Below are 27,345 nucleotides of genomic sequence, written 5' to 3'. Positions count from 1 at the left end.
CCCTCCATATTTTACAGTACAACTGAGACACTGTTAGAAAGTCCATCCCGACTATCCATTTCATGATACATCTGAAGAGCTACTTTGGGATTTGCCAAACAGCGCAAAACAAATGAGTGAGCTTACTGTACTGTGGGAGTCTGTGTTCCTTATTGGTAAAAGCATCAATGTGTGAACCAATGGGTGGTCAGTGACACTTAATAGCAGGCCACAGAAGAATGTGCATGTTAGTAATCTCCAAATCCCCTCTCTATTTTAAAAATCAAATCAGACTATGGTAAGACTTTCAAGAAACTGCCAGCCTACTAGTGATCACATGAGGTTGCGTCTCTCACTTAAAGATCACTGTAAGGGTTGGAATTGCATTTTGGATTTGATTCTCACCTAGATGAACTGGTAATAGACACTGTTCATGAACATAGAAATCTGTTGAGAAAATGTTGTATCAGATGGTATTGTTCTTCAAATATAACAAGACCATCCTTTGAAGCGCATCATCAAACTGGATATGAATGCCTAGTCACAAAGGCTATACACTTTATATCAAATGATCAAAATGTTTTGCACTCGCAAAGACTGCAATGTGCTAAACGCAAGATTTATAAAATGCAAAACCCCCAATCACAATGTGCCAATGAGGCACTGTATGCAATTTACTCTGCAAATGGTAATATTCTCGGTGCGAGTCCTTATGACTCATAAAGAAAATGGGTTTTCCTTGAGACTCCCAATACATGTATCCATCTTTGCTACCTCTTCTGAAGTCGCAACCCATGACATATTAACGTTCTTTTGAAGCAAGTAGATTTGAATCACAAAGTGGAAGCTCTCCATGAGAGACAGTGTCAATTCTGTTAATGTCAGCAGTGGACATCAAGGAGAACATGTCTTGGCCCAATTGACCAGGACTTTTTCTCCCCAATGTCTTTTTGCATCCTGCCACTTTTTTTGCAGCTCTGTCATCAGAGCACTGTGTAGATGCAAATACAGGGATGAAGGTCTACTAGCCTTCGTAGGCCTCTAACCTTGCATTTGTATCCGCCTGCAGGTATTTAAGGAATGAAATCATTCCTCATTAATATTCATGAGGCAGAACTTTAATGCATCGTTGCAAATGGCCCTTTTCCCCTATGCTGGATTTGTAGATCCAACACAGTTCAAAAAAGGAATTGAGTTGCATCACCTGCTGTGCAAAAACAGCATCTGGGGTTCATCCCGATCACTGGAACATGAACCCACAGTCTCCCTTGAGGCTGTCCTCTTTGTGACACATTCCACGGTCCTATCCTTAGTGGTTTAGGAGAAGACTTACTAAAAGCTCAAGGAGTTTGGTGCTTCAAAGACCTCTTTAAATGGATATGGGCAGATGTTTTCCTTAAGAGACGTACGGACTGATTAATCCCCTTACTTCTCAGTCTACAATCTGGAGGTCCTGAATACAGTGAATTAGATGATGTAGGACCTTTAGGTTCATACCGCCATAATGACCTGTGACTTTAGGGAAAGCTATGTTAATATATGGTTCATAAGTTTTTATGAGGCAGCTGTGATTATTTGGTGCCAAAGGTTAGGCATATATTTGGGTTTGCCGCTACCCTATTGTCTTGCGTCTGTCCATGTCAAGGACCTGCTTTGGGGCTTATTTGACTCCACTGGGCTTTGCATCAACAATATCTACAATAATATAATACATCTTTTCAGTCACTGGCATAAACTTAGGGAATTCTGTGTAAGCCATATGCTTTTCAAGCCTCTTGAACAACCTATCCACCATAGATGATTAATGCTTTGCAATCCAGCCTCAGAGACATATAGGGCCTGATTACGACTTTGGCGGAGGGGATTACTCCATCCCAAATATGACGGATATTCCTGCCTGCCGTATTAAGAGTTCCATAGGATATAGTGGACTCGTAATTCGGCTGGCGCGATATCTGTCACATTTGGGACTGAGTAATCCCCTCCGCCGAAGTCGTAACCTTGCGCTTAGTTTGGCACACTTCTGAAGGATGCCATTTTGGGAGCTGAAAGCATGAAGAGTCCTCTGAAGTCATTGTCGTCATCGGGAAATATTGCGATCAGAAGAGGTCATCCTCTTGTGGAGCAGCTTTCATAAACAGAGACCCTTTGTTTGGCTCTGCTGAGTGTTGTTACTTTAATCTACTGCGTACATCAGGGTCATAATGTAGGTTGTGCTGTGGCATGGTAATAATGTCTCCTGTCATTTGGCATCCGGTTGGCTCTCTCTGGGGAATGGATTTTCATTCTGCTGAGGCTTGTAAAGCTGAGGATATATGCCTCAGGCTGTTTGCTTCTTTGGAGGCCAGGGCTTCTGAAGGTAGTGACCTCTGGCAGCATAGCACTAATGTTGATGTAATCCTAACAACCATAGCTTGGCTAGCAAAATGACTCAGTGAGTTAACGCAATCATCGGACATATGAAGAGATCTGCAGACTGAGCCATACATTCTTCTGGGGTCAATAAATGAAGTATCTTTAACCGCTCGGGTGCCCAGGACGTAACCGTTACGTCCAGATTGGGGCCCTCCAGGGAAGCACTAGCACTCCCCCCGGGGGTCTCGCACCCCCCTCCCAAGGGCAGGGATGGAAGGGAAATTGTTTCCCCTTCCACCTCTGCCCCCTCTGAACCCCCATGGCGTCTGATGATGTCAGTGCGCAATCGCACACTGACCTCATCAGAGGCCTACCCCTACGTGCTGGAAGCTCAGCTTCCAGCATGGATCGGAGGAGAAACGCACAATCACGTGGAGAGGACGAGAGAGGTATCAAAGGAAAGGAAAGGCTTTTCCTTTCCTTTGATGTCTCTCTGCATTTCTGCTGCCAAATTGCGATGCGATCGGGTAGCAGAAATGCCCACTAGACACCAGGGAATTGTTTTTTTTTTATTATGGAATGAGGGGAGCGGCCCCTTGGGCAAGGTTCACTCCCCAGGGGTGGCAATTTATTTTTAGGCCATTTCTTTCTCCCCTGGGGGCAGATCCGCCTATTATAATTAGGCGATTTTGCCCCGGGGGGGCAGAAACCGATAGACACCAGGGATAATTTTTTTCTTTTTTTATATATGTGGGCAGCGACCCCTTAGGCAAGGGTCGCTCGCTTGGGGGGAATTTACTTTTAGCCCATTTCTGCCCCCCTTGGGGTCAGATCGGTCTATTTTTATTAGGCAAAGCACTAAACAACAGGGAGTTTTGTTTTATATTTATATTTATACATAAGAGGAGTGGCCCCTTGGGCAAGGGCCAATCCCCAGGGGGACAAAATATTTTTAGGCCTTTTCAGCCCCCCGGGGGCAGATCAGCCTAATATAATTAGGCCGATATAAACCCCTAGACACCAGGGCTATTTTATATTTTTATGTTTACTTTATTTTTTTACATATGGGGAGTGACCCCTTAGGCAAGGGTCGCTCCCCTGTGGGGGGGAAATTGTATTTAGGCCATTTCTGCCCCCCTTGGGGGCAGATCGGCCTATTTTTCTTAGGCCAATCTTCCTCCAAGGGGGGCAGAAGCCACTAGACACCAGGGATTTTTTTTTGTTTATTTTATTTATTTATATGTGGGGAGCGACCCCTTAGGCAAGGGTGACTCCACTGGGGGGCAAATTGTCTTTATGCAATTTCTGCACCCCCTTGGGGGAAGATCGGCCTATTTGTATTAGGCCAATCTGCCCCCAAGGGGGGCAGAAACCACTAGACACCAGGGATTTTTATTTTTTTGTGTTCATTTCATGCAAGGGGGGTGACCCCTTAGGCAAGGGTCGTTCCCCTGGGGGGCAAATCTATTTTAGGCCATTTCTGCCCCCCTTGGGGGCAGATCGGCCTATTTTTATTAGGCCGATCTGCCCCCAATAAGGACAAAAACCACTAGGCCCCAGGGAGTTTTTTTGCGCCAATTTCATGCAAGGGGAGCGATCCCTTAGGCAATGGTCACTTCCCTGAGGGGGCAAATTTATTTTAGGCCATTAATGCTTCCCTTGGGGGAAGATCGGCCTATTTCTATTAGGATGGTATGCCCCCAGGTGGCAGAAACCACTTAGGCACCAGGGATTGGTGTGTGTGTGTTTTGTTTGGGGGGACAGCCCCTTGGGCAAGGATCGCTCCCCATGGGGGAACATTACTGTTGGCCATATATGCCCCCTTTGGGGGCAGATCAACCTATTTTGGGAAGGCCCAGAGACCGGGGAAGATTTATTTTCAAAATAAGAGGGTGAGGGTATGGCCATACCCCCACCCCAAATAAATGGGGCCAAAGTTGTTCTGTCCACCAGTGGGCAGATGGGGCAATTACCCCCGATCCACACCCCAGGTGGGAAGAAGGTCTACTAGAGGCCAGGGAATATAAAAAAAAAAAAGCGGGGTGGTGGCTACCAACCAATATGGGCCTGGTTATGCCCCCACCCCAACTGAAGGGGCTAACAGTCTTTCAGCTTTCCCCCACACACTAAAACATCTTATCCCACGGCAGGCAAGGGGACATTTGATTATTTTGGGTTTGGGCCATGAGAGCGTAACTAACTCTTAAAATCGTCCCACTTGGAATGGTGAGGGCTGCACTTTTTGGACTTTGGGACGCTGCCATGTAGAATAATCCACAAGACCTAGACTAGATCTGAAACAAAGCATCTGGGTGATTCCAGGGTGGTGTGCTTCACATGCACCCCGCACCATTTTCCTAATCTCAAAATGACCTGCAATCCTCCAACTTTGCTGGAAATCACACATTTTTCACAAATATTTGTGATCGAACCTTTCGGAATCTACAGGCATCCACCAAATTCCTACCACCCAGCATTGTCTCATCTATACCGATAAAAATTCTGCTGCACTTGTCAGCCTAAAAATGTTTTTTTTCAAACTATCCTTTTGGACCAGCTTTGGTTCTCCCTCAAATTCGACATGTTTTTGGCTCTTCCCTGTCACAGGCACTTGGCCCACCTACACAAGTGAGGTATCATTTTTACCGGGAGATTGAGGGGAATGTTGGGTGGTAGGATATTTGTCCCGTGCGGTGATCCCACACAGAAATGTGGGAAAAATGTGATATGTTAGCTAAATTTGAGGTTTGCTGAGGATTCTGGGTAAGAAAACATTGGGGGATCCACAAAAATCACACCTCCCTGAATTTCCTCAGGTGTCTAGTTTTCAGAAATGCTTGGGTTTTGTAGGTTTCCCTATATGGCTGCTGAGCCCAGGAACAAAAACGCAGGTCCCCACCCCCGCAAAAACAGGTAGCTTAGTATTTGATCATTTTGATGTGTCCACATAGTGTTTTGGGGCATTTCCTTTTGTGGGCACTAGGCCTACCCACACAAGTGAGGTACCATTTTTATCAGGGGACTTGGGGTAACGCAAGGTGAAAGGAAATTTGTGGCTCCTCTCAGATTCCAGAACTTTCTGTCACCGAAATGTGAGGAAAAAGTGTTTTTTGGCCATATTTTGAGGTTTGCAAAGGATTCTGGGTAACAGAACCTGGTGAGAGCCCCACAGGTCACCCCATCCTGGACTCCCCTAGGTGTCTAGTTTTAAAAAATGGACAGGTTTGGTAGGTTTCCCTAGGAGCCGGCTGAGCTAGAGGCCAAAATCCACAGTTTGGCACTTTGCAAAAAACAGCCCTGTTTTCTTTGGGAAAATAGGATGTGTCTATGTTGTGTTTTAGGGCATTTCCTGTCACGAGCGCTAGGCCTACCCACACAAGTGAGGTACCATTGTTATCGGGAGATTCAGGGGAACGCTAGATGGAAGGAAATGTGTGGCTCCTCTCAGATTCCAGAACTTTCTGTCACCGAAATGTGAGGAAAAAGTGTTTTTTGGCCAAATTTTGAGGTTTGCATAGGATTCTGGGTAACAGAACCTGGTGCGAGCCCCACAAGTCAACCCATCCTGGATTCCCCTAGTTGTCTAGTTTTAAAAAATGCACAGGTTTGGTAGGTTTTCCTTGGTGCCTGCTGAGCTAGAGGCCAAAATCCACAGCTAGGCACTTTAAAAAAACCACATCAGTTTTCTTTGGGAAAATGTGATGTGTCCATGTTGCGTTTCCTGTCATGGGCATTAGGCCTAACCACACAAGTGAGTTACCATTTTAATTGGGAGACTTGGGGGAACACAGAATAGCAGAACAAGTGTTATTGCCCCTTGTGTTTCTTTAAATTTTTTCCTTCCAAATATAAGACAGTGTGTAAAAAAAGACGTCTACATGAGTAACGCCCTGTAATTGACATGCTAGTATGGGGACCCCAGAATTCAGAGATGTGCAAATAACCACTGCTTCTCAATACCTTATCATGTGCACATTTTGGAAACACAAAGATTTTCCTGATACCTATTATTCTCTCTTTATATTTTACCAAATGAATGGCTGTATAGCCGGTATAGAATGAAAACCCATTGCAAGGTGCAGTTCATTTATTCGCTCTGGGTGCCTAGGGTTCTTGATGAACCTACAAGCCCTATATATCCCCGCAACCAGAAAAGTCCAGCAGATGTAACGGTATATTGCTTTAAAAAATCTGCCATCGCAGGAAAAAGTTACAGAGTAAAACGTGGAGAAAAATGGCTGGTTTTTTTCACCTCAATTTCAATATTTTTTTATTTCAGCTGTTATTTTCTGTTGGAAAACCTTGTAGGAGCTACACAAATGACCCCTTGCTGAATTCAGAATTTTGTCTACTTTTCAGAAATGTTTAGCTTTCTGGGATCCAGCAATGGTTTCATACCCATTTCTGCCACTAACTGGAAAGAGGCTCAAAGCACAAAAAATAGTAAAAATGGGGTATGTCCCAGTAAAATGCCAAACTTGTGTTGAAAAATTGGGTTTTCTGATTCAAGTCTGCCTGTTCCTGAAACCTTGGAAGATGGTGATTTTAGCATTGCAAACCCTGGCGGGGGAACATGGTGGTCCGCTAGTGTGCCGACCGTGGTCCCTGCCCTCTGACTCACTCGCCGCCGGCTCTCCTGCTGCAGGGACGAGTCCCGGTTTGCGCTTTATTTTCTTTTTTTGTTTTTTTACTTACCCGGCATCTGCGGCAGATAGGCACTCCATACGTTGGGTCCCCTTTGACTGGGCGGGTCCGCTGCTGCTGCCACTGGATTCGAGCTACCTGGTTGCTTCACAAGTACAGAGGGGCGGTGGCCAGGCTGCACTTCTAGGGTAGCAGAGGCAGAGCCAGCACAGGCTTGTTCCTGGCTCTGCCCTGCCTGCACCATGATCCACGAGGTGAGTTGGCCTCGGAGTGGCTATATCTGGGTGATTTCAACATTTTGGAGCAACTTTCTACGTCTCAGGGCCCTCTTCACCGGCCCTCCTACATGACCCCCAGGTGCCCATCTGAGCCGTGGGCCAGAACACGGCTATGAGGGCAGAAGTTGCCCTCCTCAAAGGCCGGGTTGGATTCTCCAGCTTCTTTCACACCTCCATCAGTACTACCTCCTCTGGGTGCTGGGGCAAGAAGTAAGCGTGTGGAAAAAGGTAATGCCTCTAAACTTTCTATACCTCCATATTTGTGAAGTGAAAGAGGGGTTTCTCTTTCAAAGTTTCAAGCCCCATCGGCTAAAATTACTGCAAGTTTAACTACTGGGTGGCAAAAAGTTACCCCCTCCCTTAGATCTTTCTTTAAAATATTAGACAAGTCCAGTGCTTCACAGACAGCACCCACTTCTTCGGTAAACAAGGCAGCAAATATGTCTAATAGGACAGAAGCTCTACCGTCCCACTGGTTTTGCTGCACTGCCTGGTTATGCAGGAGATAGATCAGGATTCAACTGGGGGGCTTCTGTGCTTCCATGCGAGGCAGAGTCCGATAGAACTAATGTAGCCCATATGGATTCCCTCCTCCAGTCTTTACTGCATGAGATGAGACAAATTTGCCGTTTCTGAATCCAACCAAGCTAAAATCCAGGGGATCTGTGATGGTCTGGATGCGAAAATTACTAATCTTATGGAGAGACTAGGGACTATGGAATCCTCTATAAGGACACTACAGGCAGAAGTGGAGCTTAATTCCCATGAGGTTCAAATACTGAAACGAAGTGAGAAGGACCTGAGAGAGAAACTGGAATCCCTGGAAAATCACTGTAGGAGGAATAATCTCAGATTTTTTAATATTCCAGAAGGTGTGGAAGGGGGCAATATTAAAGACTTCATAATAGCCTTGATCAAAGACCATATCCCAACTGTAACCTCCCATGATCTAGCCTCAGAAATTCAAAGAGTCCATCTGGACCCTTTCAAGAGAAATCCTAACAAGGAGAAACCTAGAAAGGTGCTGGTTAGTTTTGCCTCATATCGAGTAAAGGAACTGATTCTTGCAGAAGTTCTCAAAGTCCAGGGTTTTCGGCATGAGGGTTGGTCATTCTTAATAAGATCTGATATGTCTAGGGCAACGTTAGATCAATGTTGGGAGCTGGGGAAGGCTTTGCAGGAGTTTAAGTCTTTGGGTGCCACTCCACAATTGAGGTTCCCAGCAACTCTGAGGGCAATGTGGAAAAACAAAATGTATAATTTTCGTGATCCCCAAAAGAAGCTAAGGTTTTGATTGATCAGATAAAAGGGTAGAACTAGGGGGTGCTAGAGGGCTGGGGCCTAAGGGTAGTATGAGCCACCCAATAAGGTTTCAGGGAGGGTTTCCCAGGGAGGGTTTGGGGGAGGGCAGTGTGTTATATTGTTTAATGATCCGATTAAGGTCACAATGGTGGGGGGAGCAGTTGGGGGGAAATGAAAAAAAAAATTGAGTCCTTGCACGATTGTATAACTGTTGAGGTCAGACAAGAGTTTCTTATCTGGATAAGGATACGACGATGCGCTCTGGCGATATATCTAAACTTAAATTTTTTACCTGGAATGTAAATGGCCTTAGAGTGAGCAGTAGAAGGAGAATTCTGGATTTCCTAAGACTGTCTGATAGCCAGATCATTCTCCTGCAGGAGACCCATTTAAGATATGAGGAGTGGATGAGTATTCTTAAGCCACAAAGATGGATCACCCACTTTGCTTGTACTAACCAATCTTGCAATGTGAAAGAGGTTGCGACTATAGTAAAGAATAATGTTCAAAGTCAGCTGACAGATGTCAGTGCATGATCCTAGAGGGAGATGGGTCTCTGCAAATATCAAGTTAGGAGGGCTCCAACACATTTTAGTATCCTATTATGGTCCTAATGTGGATGACCCGGTCCCACTTAGGGATCTCTACGAGCAACTGATCGGAAGAGCTCAGAATTTGATAATAGCTGGCGGAGACTTTAATGTTTTGCTTAATCCTTCCCTAGATAGGTCTACCCCCAGACCGGCTTTTAGTACACCTAATATGAGAGCTTGCTTACACAATATGATGGAAAATTTTGGCCTGACTGATCCTTAGCGAAACAGAATGGGAAAGACCAAGGAGTTCACTTTCTGGAATAAGAAACTCGGGCATGCTTCCAGAAATTACATCTTTCTGATAGACATTAAACTTCGAAACAACCTAATGGCACTCTCCCACAAGCCAAGCCATCTCTCGGACCACTCAGCCGTTCAGCTGACTATAAGTCTTTCTGACTCTCGTACAGGCACCAGATGGACATTGGATTGTTCTCTCCTGAGGGCAGAAGAGATTGTCTTAAAGTTGAAAAGGGACTCTAAGGAATTTTTTGAGATCGACTTAGATTCCGCTCCAATAGCCACGGTTTGGGAAGCATATAAGGCCTTTATCCGTGGAAAACTGATTTGCTATGCTGCTTTTAAAGCCAAGAAACCAGAACAACGATAGAGACTCTTGAAGGTAAACTTTGTACCCTGCAAGCCCAAAGCCTACCCTCCCAGAACGCAACAACGCAGGCAGACCTACAGTATCAAATCCAGGAAGCCCAAAATTCACTTGAGGTCTTGTTAGAATCAGTTGTGAAGAGTAGATGGGAAGCTGTTAAACTGGCACATTTTGAGTATGGCGAAGGCTGTGGCAAGTTATTAGCTTGGAAGACTAGGTCTGATAACATTAGGAAAATGACTAAAGGAGTAATACTAGGTAAAACTGGCAGAACCTCCTCAGAAGACCAAGACATCATAGGAGAATTTGTCAAGTTTTTTTCCGAACTATATAGAGACGAGAGTGATTTCAGCAGAGGCAATTGAATAATGGTTGAAGGGAGGCACACTCCCCAGGTTAAATCCAGTTAAGAATTCGAGCCTCAATCAATGCTTTCTCCCTAGCGAGATAGACAGTGTTATTGCTGACTTGAAAAATGGGAAGGCTCCCGGTCCGGATGGAATACCTGCTGAATTATATAAACTTCTGAGAGACAAGCTTGCGCCAGTCTTGATCCAGTTAATGAACTCGATTCTCATAGATTCCTCTCCGGTCCCGTCCTCCTGGAATGAAGCTATTATACCCTTAATACTAAAGCCTCAGAAAGATGCTAGAAAATGTGAGTCCTACAGACCTATTTCACTGCTCAATAATGATTATAAAATTTTCGCGCAATTGCTTGCAAGGAGGTTGGATAATGTGATCAGTGATTTAGTGCACATTAACCAGAAAGGCTTCATTAGAAATCGACATCTAGGGGACCTGACCCGTGATCTAGTTGCTGCAATTGATATTGCATCCACCTTTAACATGCCTCTGACTATATATCCACAATTGATGCTGCAAAGGCTTTTGGCAGAGTGAGCTGGCTCTTCCTGCAGGTGGTGATGGACCGCAATAACTTGGGTCAAAATTTTCTTAATGCAATTAAAACTATTTACAAGGCTCCATCAGCTCGGGTTCTGGTTAATGGCATTTTATCCCCACATTTTAAGATTGAACGGGGGACACAAGAGGGTTGACCTCTCTCGCCTCTTCTTTTTAATCTTTATATTGAGCCTCTGGCTAGGAGAATTGGGGCAGATCAGAGAATCACACCTTTTCAGCACCATGGCTGGGTCCTGAAGGAAGCCTTATATGCAGAGAAATTTCAAGTTATTTAATTAACACAGATAAATCTGAAGTAATGACCTGGAACAGCCCTTTGGATAACCCATTGGAGAAAGACGAAATCAGATATATATAGGGGTCAAAGTGGTCAAGAACCTGGCAGAGATGGCCCAAGTGAACTTCGAGTATCATATAAGGGAAACAAAGAAGTTACTCCTTCAATGGTCACACCTACGTCTCTCTATTGTAAGTAGAACTAATTTAATAAAGATGGTGGTACTGCCAAAATTCACGTTTATCTTTAATGCTATCCCTTTATTTTTTTTTAATGAATGGCTAAGGCAATTGCAGGGGGTATTAGTCAGCTTCATTTGGTCCAATAAAAAACCCAGAATAGCATGGAAAAAATTGAGAAAGAAAAACCTAGATGGGGGAATTGCCCTTCCGGACTTTCAGCTTTACTACTGGGCATTCCAGCTGAAAAACGTTCGATCACTTCTCTATAAGGAGTATCTATCCCCTCGACTTCAGGATCTGATAGGGTGCTTCCGGGACCAGGGTACACAGTTTCTTTATAAATTTGGCCATCCCAGGTACTACAAAAAATGTAGACTAAAAACTCTTTTTAATGCCTGCAGCATCTGGTATGCAGTAAGAAGAAGACTGGGAATCCCATATTACAGTGAGTTGGTCCCAATCTGGAATTCTCCCGGAACTCCGATATGTTTCCAGGATGTACCAGCTAATTGATAGAGGGAGGAATTGTGCAGTGGGGGCAACTAGTCAGTGGGGGTTCTGTTAGCTCTTGGGAATTCTTATCCGAAGCAACTACTGCTAAATTATCTAAGTTCAAATACGTGCAAATTAAAGGTTGGCTGCAAGGAGAACCAGAGGCTGGGTGTTTTCCGGGATGGGAGAAGGAAATTACTGGTCCACAGAGCCAAAAGAAAGAGGTTTCAAAGTGATATTGGGCATTTATACAAGCTGAAGATGCATCCTGCCCATCCTCTGCAGAGGGATGGGACCTGGTGTTTCCTGCACTAGATCTTCCTTATTTCTGGCGGGCCTCCATGAAGATTGTTTAGTCTGTAGTTAAATCTGCCCCGCTGCAGCGGAACCACTTGTTTACCATATATCGGGCTTACTGGCCCCCTAAAAGGCTAGGTAGAATAGCTTTTCAAGGTAAGAGTGGTTGCCCGAAGTGTGACCTAGAGGGGGCAGATGATATTCACCTTTGGTGGCAGTGCCCGGGGATTCAGACTTTTTGGTAACAAGTGGGTAAGTCAATCTTGTCTATTATAAATAGGCGTAATGAGATAACTCTTCCAATGGTTGTATTTGGGTTATATGAGACTGCCGAGAGGAGTTCATGTGACAGATTGGAGAGACCTCTGATGCATCTCTTTTTCCATTTGGTTCTGATAGCCCAGCGGGAAATATGTATTAAGTGGATCTCTAGTCTCCCCCCCACTCATATGGAATTGGTTGTTGTCAGTTAAGAGAATCTCCGATTTAGACTGTAGTAATGGCTCGGATATGTCCCTTAGAATGTGGGAACCCTTTTTTGTTTTTTATAGAACCATCTCTGCAGGCATTAGGCCAGTGTGAACTAATTAGATACAACTTGATTTGACACTTGAGTCTTGGTTTCGTTAAGAGTCCAATGATTAAGTTTTTAAGATCTAACAACTAGGAGGATGGGGGAGGACTGGTTCTGCCCACCCCCTAAGGCTGATGGGGGTCGCTCGCTACCTGAGCTCTGGTGGACCACCAGGCCGAGGACCAGGGCCGGAACGTGATGTGGCTTCTCTTGTCTGTATTTGGCTATATATAAGGACTCAAAAAAAAGATGGTGATTGTAGCACTGCAAACCCTTTGTTGATGCCATTTTCAGGGAAAAAACCACAAGCCTTCTTCTATAGCCCTTTTTTACCCATTTATTTTAAAACAAGAAATTTTCGCTGATTTTTGGCTAATTTCTGGTCTCCTTCAGGGGAACCCACAAACTCTGGGTACCGCTAGAATCTCTAGGATGTTGGGACTAAAGGATGCAAATTTGGCAAGGGTAGCTGATGTGGACAAAAAGTTATGAGGGCCTAAGCACTAACTGCCCCAAATAGCCAAAAAAAGGCCTGGCACCTGAGGGGGGAAAAGGCCTGTCAACGAAGGGGTTAAACTGGTGAATAATATCAACACTTGATATTTTACAGTGCTTTAAGAGAAGACGTGTTGTATGCAGAGTATAAAGGTCCCTTGAGCCTTAGCCATGTGCCAGTCTGCTACTCATGTACTGATTCTGATTGACCTGATATGTTTTCTAATGCTGGAGTCTACAAAAGGACACTGCTTGTCACAAGTCTAGTCAACACACAACTAACCAGCTACCTCGAAGACAACGGCATCCTAGACTCCTCCCAGTCTGGCTTCAGACGAAACCACAGCACCAAAACTGCCCTTCTCGACGCCACAGACGACATCAGACGCCAAATGGATAACGGCGAAACATCAGACCTCATCCTCCTGGACCTATCTGCCGCCTTCGACACAGTCTGCCACCGCACCCTAAAATCACGCCTCCATGAAACCGGAATTCAAGGAAAAGCCCTCGACTGGATTGTCTCATTCCTCTCCGTCAGAACCCAGAGAGTCTGCCTCACCCCCCTTCCGCTCCGAAGCCACCGACATCATTTGCGGCATCCCCCAAGGCTCATCCCGACGCTGTTCAACATCTACATGGCCCCCCTCACACAAGTGGCCCGACAACACAACCCTAACATTCTCACCTACGCCGACGACACCCAGCTCATCCTCTCACTCACCAAAGACCCGCACACCGCCAAAACCAACCTCCACGAGGGAATGAAATCCATCGCGGAATGGATGAGAAACAGCCGTCTGAAACTGAACTCAGACAAGACGGATGCCCTCATCCTCCGACCCACCCCCTCCGCCTGGGACGACTCCTGGTGGCCCAACGCACTAGGAACCCCGCCGACACCGTCCGACCATGCTCGCAACCTGGGTTTCATCCTCGACTCCTCCCTCACCTTGTCTAAACAGGTCAACGCAGTTTCCTCCTCCTGCTACAACACACTCTGCATGCTCCGCAGAATCTACAAGTGGATCCCGACAGAACCAAGAACAGTGACACAGGCCCTCGTCAGCAGCAGGCTGGGCTACGGCAACGCACTCTACACAGGCATCCCAGCAAAAGACCTACTACGCCTCCAACGCATCCAAAACACCTCCTCCCGGCTGATCCTCAAGGTACCCCGCCACAGCCACATCTCCCACCACCTGAGAAACCTCCACTGGCTCCCCGTGGACAAGAGGATCACTTTCAAGCTTCTTACCCATGCTCATAAAGCGCTCCATATATATATATAGATCTATCTATCTACATAGATATATCTATATATAGATCTATATATATATATGTATATATACATATATATATATATATAGATCTATATACATATAAAATATATATATATATATATAGAGAGAGAGAGAGATCTGTCTATAGATATATCCATGTAGATAGATATATCTATCTACGTAGATTGATATATCTATATGTATATAGATCTATACATATATAGATCTATATTTTGTTTTAGTAGTTGTAGGGTTTCCTTGGGGGCCAAAATGCCCCCCAGGGAAATCCTACAACTACTAAAAAAAACTATTGCCCCCACAGGGGGTCACCCTGCCCACAGGCGACCCCCTGTCAATTTCATTATTTTATTTTATTTAAAAAAGTTAGCCCCGGGGGGGTGCGATCAAGCGCGATCGTGCTCCCCCAGGGGACACCTACCTCCAAGTAAAAAAATATGCCCTCGGTGGGGAGGTGGGGGGGGGGCGTTTTCCAAGGGGCCAACCCCCCAAGTGAAATCCCTGGTGTCTAGTGGTGTTTCCTGGCCCTCGATCGCAGCTATGCTGTGATCGAGGGCCAGGAAACACATTCAGGAAGGCTTTGTGTGAAAGGGGAGAGTCTCCCCTTTAATACGAGGCCTTCCCAAACGTCGTTTGGGGAAAACAACAATGTGAAGTCAGTGCGCCGCAACGTCACAAAGGGGCGGGGGGAGACATGGAGGAGCTTTCGTGTCTCCCGGGGATTTAAAAAAGAAATAAAAAATCCTCTGTTGCAACGCACCGGAGGGTTTTTGTAACCCCCTCCCTGGTGTCACCCACTGGTCGTGACCCGCACCTAATGGGTTAAGTTCCAAGCTCAGCTTTGGTGATGTGTTTATGGAATGCGGCATGTGCATGATGTGAGTGTGGCAGTTGCATGGGTTGGGTCTGGAGGTTGAGTGGTGAAACTGTTCCTTTTAGTGAGGTGTCACACATATACATTCCATAGCTTCACATTAACTTGTGTGTGTATGATACATAGGCTTGAATAAATTATTACATGAACAACAAGATTCAAGATTCAAGCATCCTCACAAAAAAACTTTGCATCTTCATAATACATTCTCAGTGCCTAGGCAGAATAATCATAAACATTTCCATCAGTTTCCGTCATTGTTTCTTTCATCAGGTGCTAGTATAACTTCTATAGCAATTCAGGATGTAGGCGTCATAGAATGACTATACCTGGCAATGGCTGCATGTACCCCCCCGTGAGATTAGCTAGTAAGAAGGTGTTTACATCAGAAAGATCTGAGTTGATAGAAAGGAAATATCTCATCTACCAGACTAAAAGTCTACAGCACAAAAAATGCCTTCTATTATGATACATGTGGCAGTTTAGTATATTAAAATATTAAATACACTTCAGGTTTACATTAACTAAATACACCTCCCCCCAAGATGTTGAGGTTAGTCCCACTTACTTGAGATTCAGGGCTGTATCACCTCAAGGGCTTATGTATAAAGTCGCTGTGAAATTTCAAACTTTGCAATTTGCATAATCAGAGGAGTTGAAAAAGCAAAAGGGCTATTCCTTATGTACAAAAGCCCTTTTACAAGTCATAAAATTATTTCCAAATGTAAAAGAACTTTCGCAATTCTTTCTGCATTGCAGTTAGAAGGAAGGAGTGAAAGTGGCATGCCCTTCCTATTTGCGATTAGGAAATGTGTGATACAATACAATACAATTGTAAACCACTGATGAGTTTCCGACCCTCCATAGCTAACTAGTTTGCAAAGAAGAAAGGTTCTCTTCCACTTGGAAATCGTGTTGGCAGCTTAAGGGCAGAAGGCAGTAGAACATTGGACCATTGCCTGCTTCCCTGAAACTTTTCCAAAACTAAAAAACCTTTTTTTAATAAATAAAGAAAAGCAGCACTGGATCCTGACAGAAATACGTTAAAAAAGAAAAGCAGTCATAGGTATGGAAATCTGCTGTCTCTTGCCACCAAAATGCGATCTTTCTAATGAATAATAATTAGGCATGTCATTTCACAACCTCCCAGCAATTCATTATTTAGTGGACCAACCTATTAGTACATAGGTCAGGTTGCAAAATACTATTCCATGCGCAAAACGTTAGTGCAGAATTTTCAACCACTTTTTGCAAATAGAACAACAGTATATGAATTCCAAAATGTGGAATAGAAGTGTTAATTCAAGGTTCGTCTCTGAAAGAGTTTTGGGTTGAAGTGTCTTAAAGAGTTGAAGAGGTGTAACAGTATTTCTTTACCACCTTAGGCGGTGTTAAATGGATGTCTGCTGCTGGAATTTTACAGGAAAGTGCTGTTTTGGGCTGGAAAAGCGGCATCATTTGTTGACACTTTTATAGTAATTACAGAACACAACACACAAACATATAACAAAGCAAAATAACAAAACAACATAAACAAAGCAGCATAATCTTAAACAAGTCAAAACATAAGGTAACACAACAAACATACTACAACACAATAACTACAGAGTGCACTAATAAATAAAGAACAGATCGCCACTACAGCACACTGCAACATAACAAATAAGCACATATATTCTTGTCAGAAATAACCACCTTCACAAATCTACTTTCATAATGCCATGGTATAAGGTGTCTTCACCAAGCAATGTTTTTCTTAGCACCAAGAAAATGTAATAGCGACAGTCAAAAACACAGTGTGATCCGGCCCACTGTGTCTGTCTATCGCTGGGTTACCAGGAATTGGAATGACATTGCTGATAACTTATTGTTTCGCAGTACTAATGTAATACCCCAATCGAACCGCTTGGTGGAGCTCATGTCCCAGTGTACTGTCAGGCAATGTGAAACTTAACGCGCACGACTAGAAGGATTCTAAAAGTTGCTTACGAGTAAAAAGATTGGTACTTGTATGTCCCTTTTGAATGACTGACGTTAAAGGAAATCGCAGGTGAGAGTTCTAGTCTTACCATGAGGGAATTGCTTTATTAAAGTTAGAGAGGGAAGTCAGCAGAAAATTTTCTTAAGAGGAGAAATAGAAAGTTACGTTTATGGAATGAAATTAACCGCAGATAGCAGAGGGGATCAGGCGTGGTCCGTCGTTTAGGGCGGAGGGGCCACGCCCCCTCACCTTTTGCTCCTCACGAAGAGTGTCTGTCAGGCTGAACAAAGGTCAGCCTGATAGACATTCTTCATTTTCAGGTCAGACGTACTGCGCAGACTCCTGGCTGCCTGAGCTGAACTTTGCTGGGCTGAGGAGGTCACAGCTCCTATGGGCGTCAGTGACCTCCTTGGCTCACCGAAGTTGCCTCAAGGAGGAAAGTGTCACCCATTGACTTCGACTTGGGCGCTTCAGGTTTTAGCCCTTAAGCGCCCAGGGCGAGTGTCAATCAGTGACACTTTGTCATAGAATGGAGTGGGGTCAGCAGTCTCACTGACCCCATCCCACTCTGTGACGAGGCTGGGACTGCTGCCTTCCCTCATTGGATGACCTAAGGTCAGCCAATGAGGGAAGGCAGCAGTCCACATCCCTCCTGGGACCTCCGAGGTTGAAGGTAAGTATGTGTGTGATCTTTGGTGCGTGCGTGCATGTTTGAATGCTATGAGTGTTGTTAATGGATGTGCATGCATGCATGTGTGAAAGAATGAGTGTGTGTGTGTGTGTGTGTGTGATCTTTTAAAATGAATGTTTGGTGTGTGCATGCATGTTTGAATGTTATGAGTGTTGTTAATGGATGTGCGTGCTGGCGTGTGTGAAAGAATGAGTGTGTGTGTGATCTTTTAAGAAGAATGTTTTGTGAGTGCGTGCATGTTTGAATGTTATGAGTATTCTTAATGGATGCGTGTGTGAAAGAATGAGTGTGTGTGCGCCTCCTGCTCGCCCCCCTCCCTCCTAAAGCTGCCAGCCGCCACTGCAGGGGATTATGGACTGGTCCTGTCTTTTTTTTCTGTTCTTTCATAGCGTGAACCTGGCCTGGCCTAGGGACACCTAGAGAACTTTCCAAAAGAACCAGTAAGTCACAGGTTCACTTTTTAATCACAGGGAGATTAAGCGATTTCCCAACAATCGCAGGTTGTTAAGCCGGAGCTGGATTCATACCTGGTCCCCCCATGTTCTCAAGTGGCTCAAGCCACTCCTAGGCCAAGCCTTGAAGATGTTACTCACAATAAAGTGTTCCCTTTATCAATTAATGCACCTGCTCACGTTAGACAGGCAGGTGGTGGGGTATAAAAACACCGTACCCTTCATTTTAAGTGAATCCAAGTGGAAGAAATAGAAATGGATACTTACTTCAAACAACTAGATCTGCCAATGGAAGCTAGTTAATTGTTCCAAGAATAGAGGTTGCGATTTGAACTCAGATGCGTGCAGGGTCGGACTGGCCTATAGAGCAATCTGGCAGTTTCAGATGGGCCAATTTGACAAAACAGTGCATGTGCCAGTTTTGTGCATGGGGGAGTGTGATGTTGCGGTGTGGCGAATTCGGCGTGCAAGCAGCACCTTATTAACTCACACAAACACTTATATTATTTTGTTTCACCTCGTGGCTCGGCTGACGTAGGTTTTCACTCACGTCTGTGGTCATCACTGACCTCTCCCTGGCAGCCACCTAAACTTTATTAGCTCCCTTAGACGTGAGCACGGGGTCGCAAACACTTTACTACAACAACACGAATGGAGTCTAACCAACTTCCCTGATATTTTACTTAATGGCATGGTTGTGCCCACGACCAGTTGCGTCACTGGCACGACACTACAGGGGAGGGGCTGGTTTTGTGGTGTAGTGGACCAACTCTGTGTCTCTTTTCTTTACATGTTATGTGAACATAACTTTATATTGACTAGAATGCAGCAGCAGTCACCACTGTGCAGGCCATGGAACATTATGCTGGGCACACTGAACAGCATGGGACAGGCACAAAGTATTAAAAGAGCTGCATCATACACAGGGGCGTAGCTTGGTCAGTTAGATCGCGGGTTGAGCTTCAGATTTTTCGACAATCACACTGGAGTATAATGTTTAAATACATTACACAACAAGTAGGGTGCATAAGAGTGGTCTAGGGGACCACAGAAAGGAAGAGGAATGAGGTTTGGTAGGAGTGCTAAGAGAGAAAACACAATATTCTGTAAAATAACCAATATTTTGGAGCACTTTCAAACAGAGTGTGTGCTATCTTTGTCTGTGTGTATGTAAACATTTCTGCTGAAATCCGAGTGACATCTCACATATAAGAAAATATATTTATTAGGAGGATGTAACACTGCAAACACCCCGCCTCCCGAAGCTACGCCCCTGATCATACATCAGTGCTGATTTAGTTCAAAAATGAATTAACTGCCATCCTGCTCATCGTGACTATCGTACAGACTTTCCACAAGTTCTTCGGTCTCTGGCTCCAACCTGCCTCAAGTCAGCCAATACCAGTCAATACCTATTTCCCTATTCTACCTCATGCGCTAAGTGCAGCTAACTGGCTGGAGGTGGGGGTTGGGGTCAGTGAGCGAACTGGCTGATGCACCTTGCCTGTACGCCATACTTGTCGCCTGGCAGGCTCAGCCATGCAGTGTTGTATGAGGCTGTCTGACACAGTGGGGGAGTAGTTGATAAGCCATGTAGACTGAAAGAGGAGCAGGAGGGCAAAGCTGAATGATTTTGTTCATTCACTAATATTTACTTACTGGTTGTATGAGTGAGTCAGGCAAACCCACCTGAAACAGTGAAAAATGCATGATTGGTGCTATTAATGCCTCCCACCCGACTCTGTAGGGTTGTAATTGCTTAATTTAAATGACACTAAGGTGTTGATTGAGGTGATTATGAAGGGAGTGGAAGGAAAGAGGACTTGTTGCAGCAGAGCCTCAAAGTGACACGTTTAGGGCCATAATTAGTCACCCAGGATGTACCTTTACATACAAGGAGGTAACATATTCCTGCTATGTGAAAGAATCTCAGTGCCTGTTAATGAAGAAAGCAGGGTTAATTTATGTCAGGATGCAAATCGGAGAGTACACAAAGCTGAAAATGGTAGGGTGGCTACAAAGGTGAAAATGCCATGGTGGCTCATTTCATTAATGCATCTACTGCAAGGATCTGTGTTCAACTTCATGGTCACAGATTTAAAGCCCAGTAGGACCGCTCATCATTTTATACTCTGGAGGTCAAAACAATGACTACCATTGAGACGGGTGGTAAAATGCATCTGTTATTCAGTCAATGTGCTGAGCATGCCTTGGCTCAGAGTTTTCAACAGTTCCTCCATCATGTTTAGTAGTGTTGGTTCGGTGCCCTTCAGAGGTCTGAATATAGATCAAGTGAGGTCATTTGATTCTAGGTGTGATGATAATTGATGACTGACCAGGGGCTACTCCTTAATGGTGATGATGGGGCGTTGACCTCCGGTATTCATTGCACCCATGACCCCCATGTTAAAATATGAGTTAAAATATAAAAAAAATCAATTATGTTAATAATTGCTAACTTTTTCTTACTGTTCTGGCTGCTGTACTTTTACTTCAGCCATGGGCTGGCTCGGTCAAGTTACGGTGCACACTGCAGGCAGGCTGTGGGGCAAAAATCATATTGAGAGTGCCGGGTGGGGTGAGGCTTAATTAATGACAGCACAGCAGGCTGGGTCTACTGTGCACTTAAGTGAAGTACGCGTGTTGGGTTGGACAGGTTTTTCTCTGTGACTAACACAGTATGTGCACTGGAGACCTCTTGTATGTGCACGACTTAGTGATCTGGGGATCACAGCTGCAGCTTCCCCAGTCTCCAAAGAGTGCTGGTTGAACCTGCTCCAGCCAATCCAGGCTCTGCTTTCATGCTCTTTGTAGTATAAACAGCAAAGAAGCAGCCTCTGGATTGCCTCAAGGATGCGAGTAGTTCTAGTTCTAGGAGTCTCTTGAAAGTGCAGAAAAGGGAAGTTTGGGTTTACAGAACATGGCCTATCACTGAATGGCGTTATTTGAAGCCATTCAGTGATTGACCATTTTCTGTGCCTTGCTGTCATCTTTGATGTATTCCACTTCATGCCTAGGGCATTGCTCATGAGGTGAGCGAGGGAGTAAAAGGCAAGGGCGAGGCCTGAATGAGAGACTTACCGAAAATTACTAGCGTGGACAATTGCCAGCATGTTCTGCCACAGTTGTATAAGGGTCAGTAGAATCCTGACACAATCACAGCTACAGAGTTATTTAGTGCCAGCCATCACATCAATCAATTAATTACAGCTAACATTCTGTGAGAGGAGGCATTTTTGTGCTTCCATGTGGCTACTAAATTGGCCTCCCATGTTCAAAGGCCACACTAAATCCCGGCTGATGACTGTTGTAGGAGGCTGGCTCTCTATATAGTGTGCGAAAATGACATGCACTGTGCAGAGAGTCCGAGCAATCCCACTTTCGTATTAAGAGATAAAAGGGAAACCACCTAATGAACGAGTTACTTACCTTCGGTAACGACTTTTCTGGTGGATACATTAGCTACCTGTGGATTCCTCACCTCATGAATACTCCCATGGCGCCAGCATTCGACGGAAATCTTCTTACTAGTCTCTGCACGTCGACGAGGACGTCACTGTCTCGCACGCGACGCCGTCTGACGTCATACAGGCAATAAGAGGTCCTCGACGACGTGCGGACGTCAGTACCAATCATTTTTTACGTGCATGAGAACAACCAGACAATGCAATGAAAGAACAAAGCAACATCCATTATATTGTAAAAATACCCCACATTGTATGAATAACTGTAAATCTTTTTATGTACATATATATATATATATATATAAAACTCTCTCTTTTAAAATATATACACACACCAAGTATATACATAAAGATATATACACATATACCTACATATATATAAATATATTATATATATACATCTATTGCACCCTCAAAGACCAAGAGGAGCGCACTCAAGGATTACCTGGCAAGACCATAAAGGCAACGGGGAGGCGGGTGGGACCGTGAGGAATCCACAGGTAGCTAATGTATCCACCAGAAAAGTCATTACCGAAGGTAAGTAACTCGTTCTTCTGATGGATACAACTACCTGTGGATTCCTCACCTCATGAATAGAGTCCCAAAGCAGTACCACGCCCGGCGGTGGGTGCCTAAATGGTCAAACCAAGAAATCCTGCAGCACTGACCGTGCAAAATGGCCGTCCCTTCTAACCTCAGAATCTAAACAGTAATGTTTTGCAAAAGTGTGAAGGGACGACCAAGTTGCGGCCTTGCAGATGTCGACCACAGGAACACCTCTGGCTAAGGCCGAAGTGGCCGACTTAGCTCTGGTGGAATGAGCTCTAATGCCCTCAGGAGGATCCTTCTTTGCCAAAGAGTAACATATTTTAATGCAAAGAACAACCCACCTGGATAGTGTTCTCTTGTGGACTGCCTTTCCTCTCCTCTTGCCCACGTATCCAATAAACAGCTGATCCTCCAGCCTGAAATCCTTTGTTCTATCGATAAAGAAGCTCAACGCTCTCTTTGGGTCCAGACGGTGCAGTCTTTCTTCCTCTTTGGAAGGATGAGGCGGAGGATAGAACGTGGACAAAGTAATTGCCTGAGCCAAATGGAAGGGTGAAACAACCTTCGGGAGGAAAGCAGCCTTGGTCCTCAACACCACCTTATCCCCATAAAAAGTTGTATAAGGGGGTTTTACTGATAAGGCCTGCAACTCACTCACTCTCCTTGCTGATGTTATAGCTATCAGGAAGACTGTTTTTAAAACCAAATACCTCAAGGGGCAAGAATGCATAGGTTCAAAAGGGGACCCCATAAGGAAAGTCAGGACTAAGGACAAATCCCATTGCGGCATAACGAATGGCTTTGGAGGATATTGATTTAGAAGACCCTTCAAGAATCTGATAACAATAGGGGATTTAAATAAAGATGGTTGGTCTGGAAGACATATGAAGGCTGACAAGGCCGATAAATAACCTTTAATGGTAGCCACTGCACAACCTTTTTGCGCCAGAGATAGAGCAAAAGACAAAACGTCCGATAGATGAGCATGTAAAGGATCAATCTGCCTCTCTCCACACCACGCAACAAATTTAGACCACCTATTAGCGTAGATAGATTTAGTGGAGTGTCGCCTGGCCGCTAATATAACATCCACTACCTCAGGCGGGAGAGAGAAGGAACTCAGGTTGCCCCGTTCAATCTCCAGGCATGTAGGTGCAGACTCTGGAGGTTGGGGTGTAGAACCTGCCCCTGCGACTGTGAGAGGAGGTCTGCCCTGAAAGGGAGACGGAGCGGCGGGCACGTTGAGAGTTGGAGAAGGTCGGAGTACCACACCCTCCTTGGCCAATCCGGAGCTATTAAGATTACTAGAGCCCGGTCTTGGCGAATCTTCCTCAATACTCGAGGAATCAAGGGTATGGGAGGAAACGCGTAAAGCAACTGGCCGCACCAGGTCATTTGAAACGCGTCCCCCAACGCTTCCTGCATCGGATACTGAAGGCTGCAGAACAACGGACAATGCGCGTTCTCTCGAGTGGCGAACAGATCTACCCGAGGAAACCCCCACTTCTGGAAGATTAAACGGACTTGATCTGGATGGAGACGCCACTCGTGGTCTGCCGAGAAGTGGCGACTGAGACTGTCCGCACGCACGTTCAAGACTCCGGCCAGATGGTTTGCTATCAAGCAAATCCGATGGTCCTTTGCCCAGGACCATAGTCGAAGAGCTTCTCTGCAGAGAAGGTACGACCCCACTCCTCCCTGCTTGTTTATGTACCACATCGTGGTAGTATTGTCCGTTAGGACCTGTACCGACTGACCACGAAGGGAAGGGAGGAAGGCCTTGAGAGCCAGACGTACAGCCCGTAACTCTAACAGATTGATGTGAAACATCTGTTCCTCTGGAGACCAAAGACCTTTGATCTCCAGATCCCCCAGATGAGCTCCCCACCCTAGAGTGGAAGCATCCGTTATGACTGTGGCCACTGGTGGCGACTGCTGGAACGGCTTTCCTTGTGAAAGATTGTTGCTTGCAATCCACCACTTCAAATCCACAGCAGCATCTCTGGAGATCTTGACAGTACCCTCTAGATCCCCTCTGTGTTGAGACCACTGCCTTCGGAGGCACCACTGAAGAGCCCTCATGTGCCAGCGAGCATGCGTGACCAACAATGCAGGAGGCAAAAAGACCGAGCAGACGAAGGACCTTGAGGACTGGAACTACCGCTCCATTTCGAAACATTGGAACCAAATCCTGAATATCTTGAATCCGCTGAGGCGGAGGAAAGGCCCGACCCAATGTTGTATCCAGTACTGCCCCTATGAACAGGAGGCGCTGAGAGGGCTCTAGGTGAGATTTGGGCTCGTTCACCGAAAAGCCCAGGTCGAACAACAACTGGGTTGTTGACTGCAGATGACGCAACACAAGCTCCGGGGACTTGGCTTTGATCAACCAATCGTCCAAGTAAGGGAATACTGCTATCCCCTTCCTTCTGAGCTCTGCCGCAACCACCGACATCACCTTCGTGAAGACTCGAGGTGCTGAAGTAAGACCAAACGGAAGGACCGCAAACTGGTAGTGTTGCGATCCCACCACAAACCGGAGATACTTTCTGTGTGACTTGAGTATCGGGATATGAAAGTAAGCATCCTGCAAGTCGACAGACACCATCCAGTCTTCCATGTTCAACGCCAAAAGCACCTGTGCTAGGGTCAGCATCTTGAACTTTTCCTGCTTGAGGAACCAATTCAAGATCCTCAGGTCCAGAATTGGTCTCAAACGACCATCCTTCTTGGGAATCAGGAAATACCTTGAGTAAACTCCTTGACCCCTTTCCTGCTCCGGGACCAACTCCACCGCGCCCTTTAAAAGGAGGACTTCTACCTCCTGTTCTAGCAACAGGAGGTGTTCTTGTGAACAATACGAAGGGCGGGGCGGGATGAGGGGCGGAAACTCCCGAAAGGGAAGGGTGTAGCCTTTTCCCACAACACTGAGAACCCAAGTGTCCGACGTAACAGTCTCCCATTTGGTGAGAAAATGCTGTAATCTTCCCCCTACAGGAGAGGAGTGAGTGGGAAATGGTGGAAGCCTAAGGCTGCTTCCCCTGCTGCACCCCGCCAGAGGATGAGGAAGAGGCAGAGTGCTGCTGAGAGGCTCCCCTGGTGCGGACCCTACCCCTCCCCCTAAAAGATCTATAGGGATGGGAAGAGGCAGGTTGCTGATATCTTCCCCGAAAGGAAGAGGAGGAAGAGCCACGCCCAAATCCACGAAACCTCCTGAAGAATCTGGAAGAGGCCGTGGAAGAAGGAGCTTGGAGTCCCAACGACTTAGCCGTGGCCCTGCTCTCCTTAAAACGTTCCAAGGCCGAATCAGCCTTAGCCCCAAACAGTTTGTCCCCATCAAACGGGAGATCCAACAATGTGGACTGTACATCTGCCGAAAAGCCCGAGTTACGGAGCCAGGCCTGTCTCCTTTCCACCACAGTTGTGCCCATTGCTCTGGCTACCGAGTCGGTGGTATCCAGTCCCGTCTGGATAATTTGGGTCGCAGCAGCCTGGGCATCAGAGACAAGATCCAAAAGACCCTGGGGAAGCTCTGTAAACGAAGAGGAGATGTCATCCATCAGAGCATGAATATACCTCCCCAGGATACAGGTCGCATTAGTGGCTTTTAACGCCAGACTGCAGGACGAAAAAATCTTCTTCGACTGCGCCTCTAGCTTTTTTGAGTCTCTGTCCCCAGGCACCGTCGGGAAAGAACCAGGCGCTGACTTGGACGAACAGGAGGCCTGCACTACCAAGCTCTCCGGCGTAGGGTGCCTAGATAGGAAACCAGGATCAGTTGGAGCCGTCCGATACCTCCTGGCCACGGCTCTGTGAACTGCTGGGGAAGATGCCGGCCTCTTCCACACCTCTAAAACCGGATCCAGCAGAGCGTCATTAAAAGGTAACAGAGGCTCCGCCGCGGCTGAGGCCGGATGCAACACCTCCGTCAAAAGGTTTTGTTTCGCCTCCACCACCGGCAAAGGCAGGTCCAAAAAACTAGCTGCCTTCCGTACCACTGTATGAAAGGAAGCAGCTTCCTCAGTATATTCCCCCGGGGACGAAAGGTCCCACTCAGGGGAAGTGTCCAGCCCACTGGCCAACTCCAGTCCACGCAGCCCATCACCCGAGTCCTCTAGCTCTCCTTCCTCTAGGGCTCGTTGGTACTCCTGCTCTTCTAGTACCCGGAGAGCACGCCTCCTTGAATGCAGTCGTTGCTCAATCCGCGGAGTCGACAATGCCTCCGCCGAAGTCGGAGATCGGCGCCGATCTTCCGAAGCCACCGACGCCGCATCCGGCGCCACGGGTAACTTCGGCGCCGACTGAAGAGCAGCTGAAACAGATGGACCCACCGGAGTCACAGGCCGAAATCTCGACGTCGACGGGATGGAGATCCCTGGGGCCAATCCCTCCGAAGACACCGGAGCGGCCACCGGCGCCGACACTGGCGCCGAGCCCACGTTCCCAAACGGGAGAAAGGGCATAAAGGGTGCCGGCCGAAGAGGCGCAGGATCACCCAAAGAAAAGGCCAAAGGCCCAGCCGGAGCACTCCCTGGAGCCATCTGTTGGAAGATGGCATACATCGCATTCAAGAATGCGGAACTATCGGCTCCAGGGGTGGGAAAAGCCGGATACTGGGGTGCCTGTGTCGGAGGCGACCCCGACGCCGGCCTCGGCGTCTGCGCCGGAGAAAACACTTGAGGCTCCAATACCTCAATCACCGACGCCTGTCCAGGCGAAGTTGGTGACGCCGGAGAGGGCAACGGCGTCGAAGGATGCGGCGTCACCGTGGGGCTGACCTCCCATGTCTTTCGGCGCCGATCCGGAGACCTGGAACGAGCCTCCCTTGAATGACGCCGAGATTCTCTACGGCGCCGGGAGTCTCGATGACGCCGATGTCTTGGAGAAGACTTCTTGTGATGCTTCTTCTTTGACTTGGCCATAAACAGCTTCGCCTCACGTTCTTTAAGGGCCTTCGGATTCATGTGCTGACATGAATCACAAGTCGAGACGTCGTGGTCGGAGCTCAAACACCAAAGGCAATCGGAA

At 46.3% G+C, this 27,345-nt stretch overlaps 1 protein-coding gene across 1 annotated transcript in view; it reads right to left on the bottom strand.

The window, feature by feature from the left end:
* Positions 1–27,345, bottom strand: part of KSR2 (kinase suppressor of ras 2) — a 2,099,185-nt gene that overhangs the window by 1,766,280 nt on the left and 305,560 nt on the right. The window lies entirely within an intron of this gene.

This window comes from Pleurodeles waltl, chromosome 11, assembly GCF_031143425.1.
Source record: "Pleurodeles waltl isolate 20211129_DDA chromosome 11, aPleWal1.hap1.20221129, whole genome shotgun sequence".
In the NCBI taxonomy this organism is placed as follows: domain Eukaryota; kingdom Metazoa; phylum Chordata; class Amphibia; order Caudata; family Salamandridae; genus Pleurodeles; species Pleurodeles waltl.
This window is presented reverse-complemented; position numbering and strand designations above follow the sequence as displayed.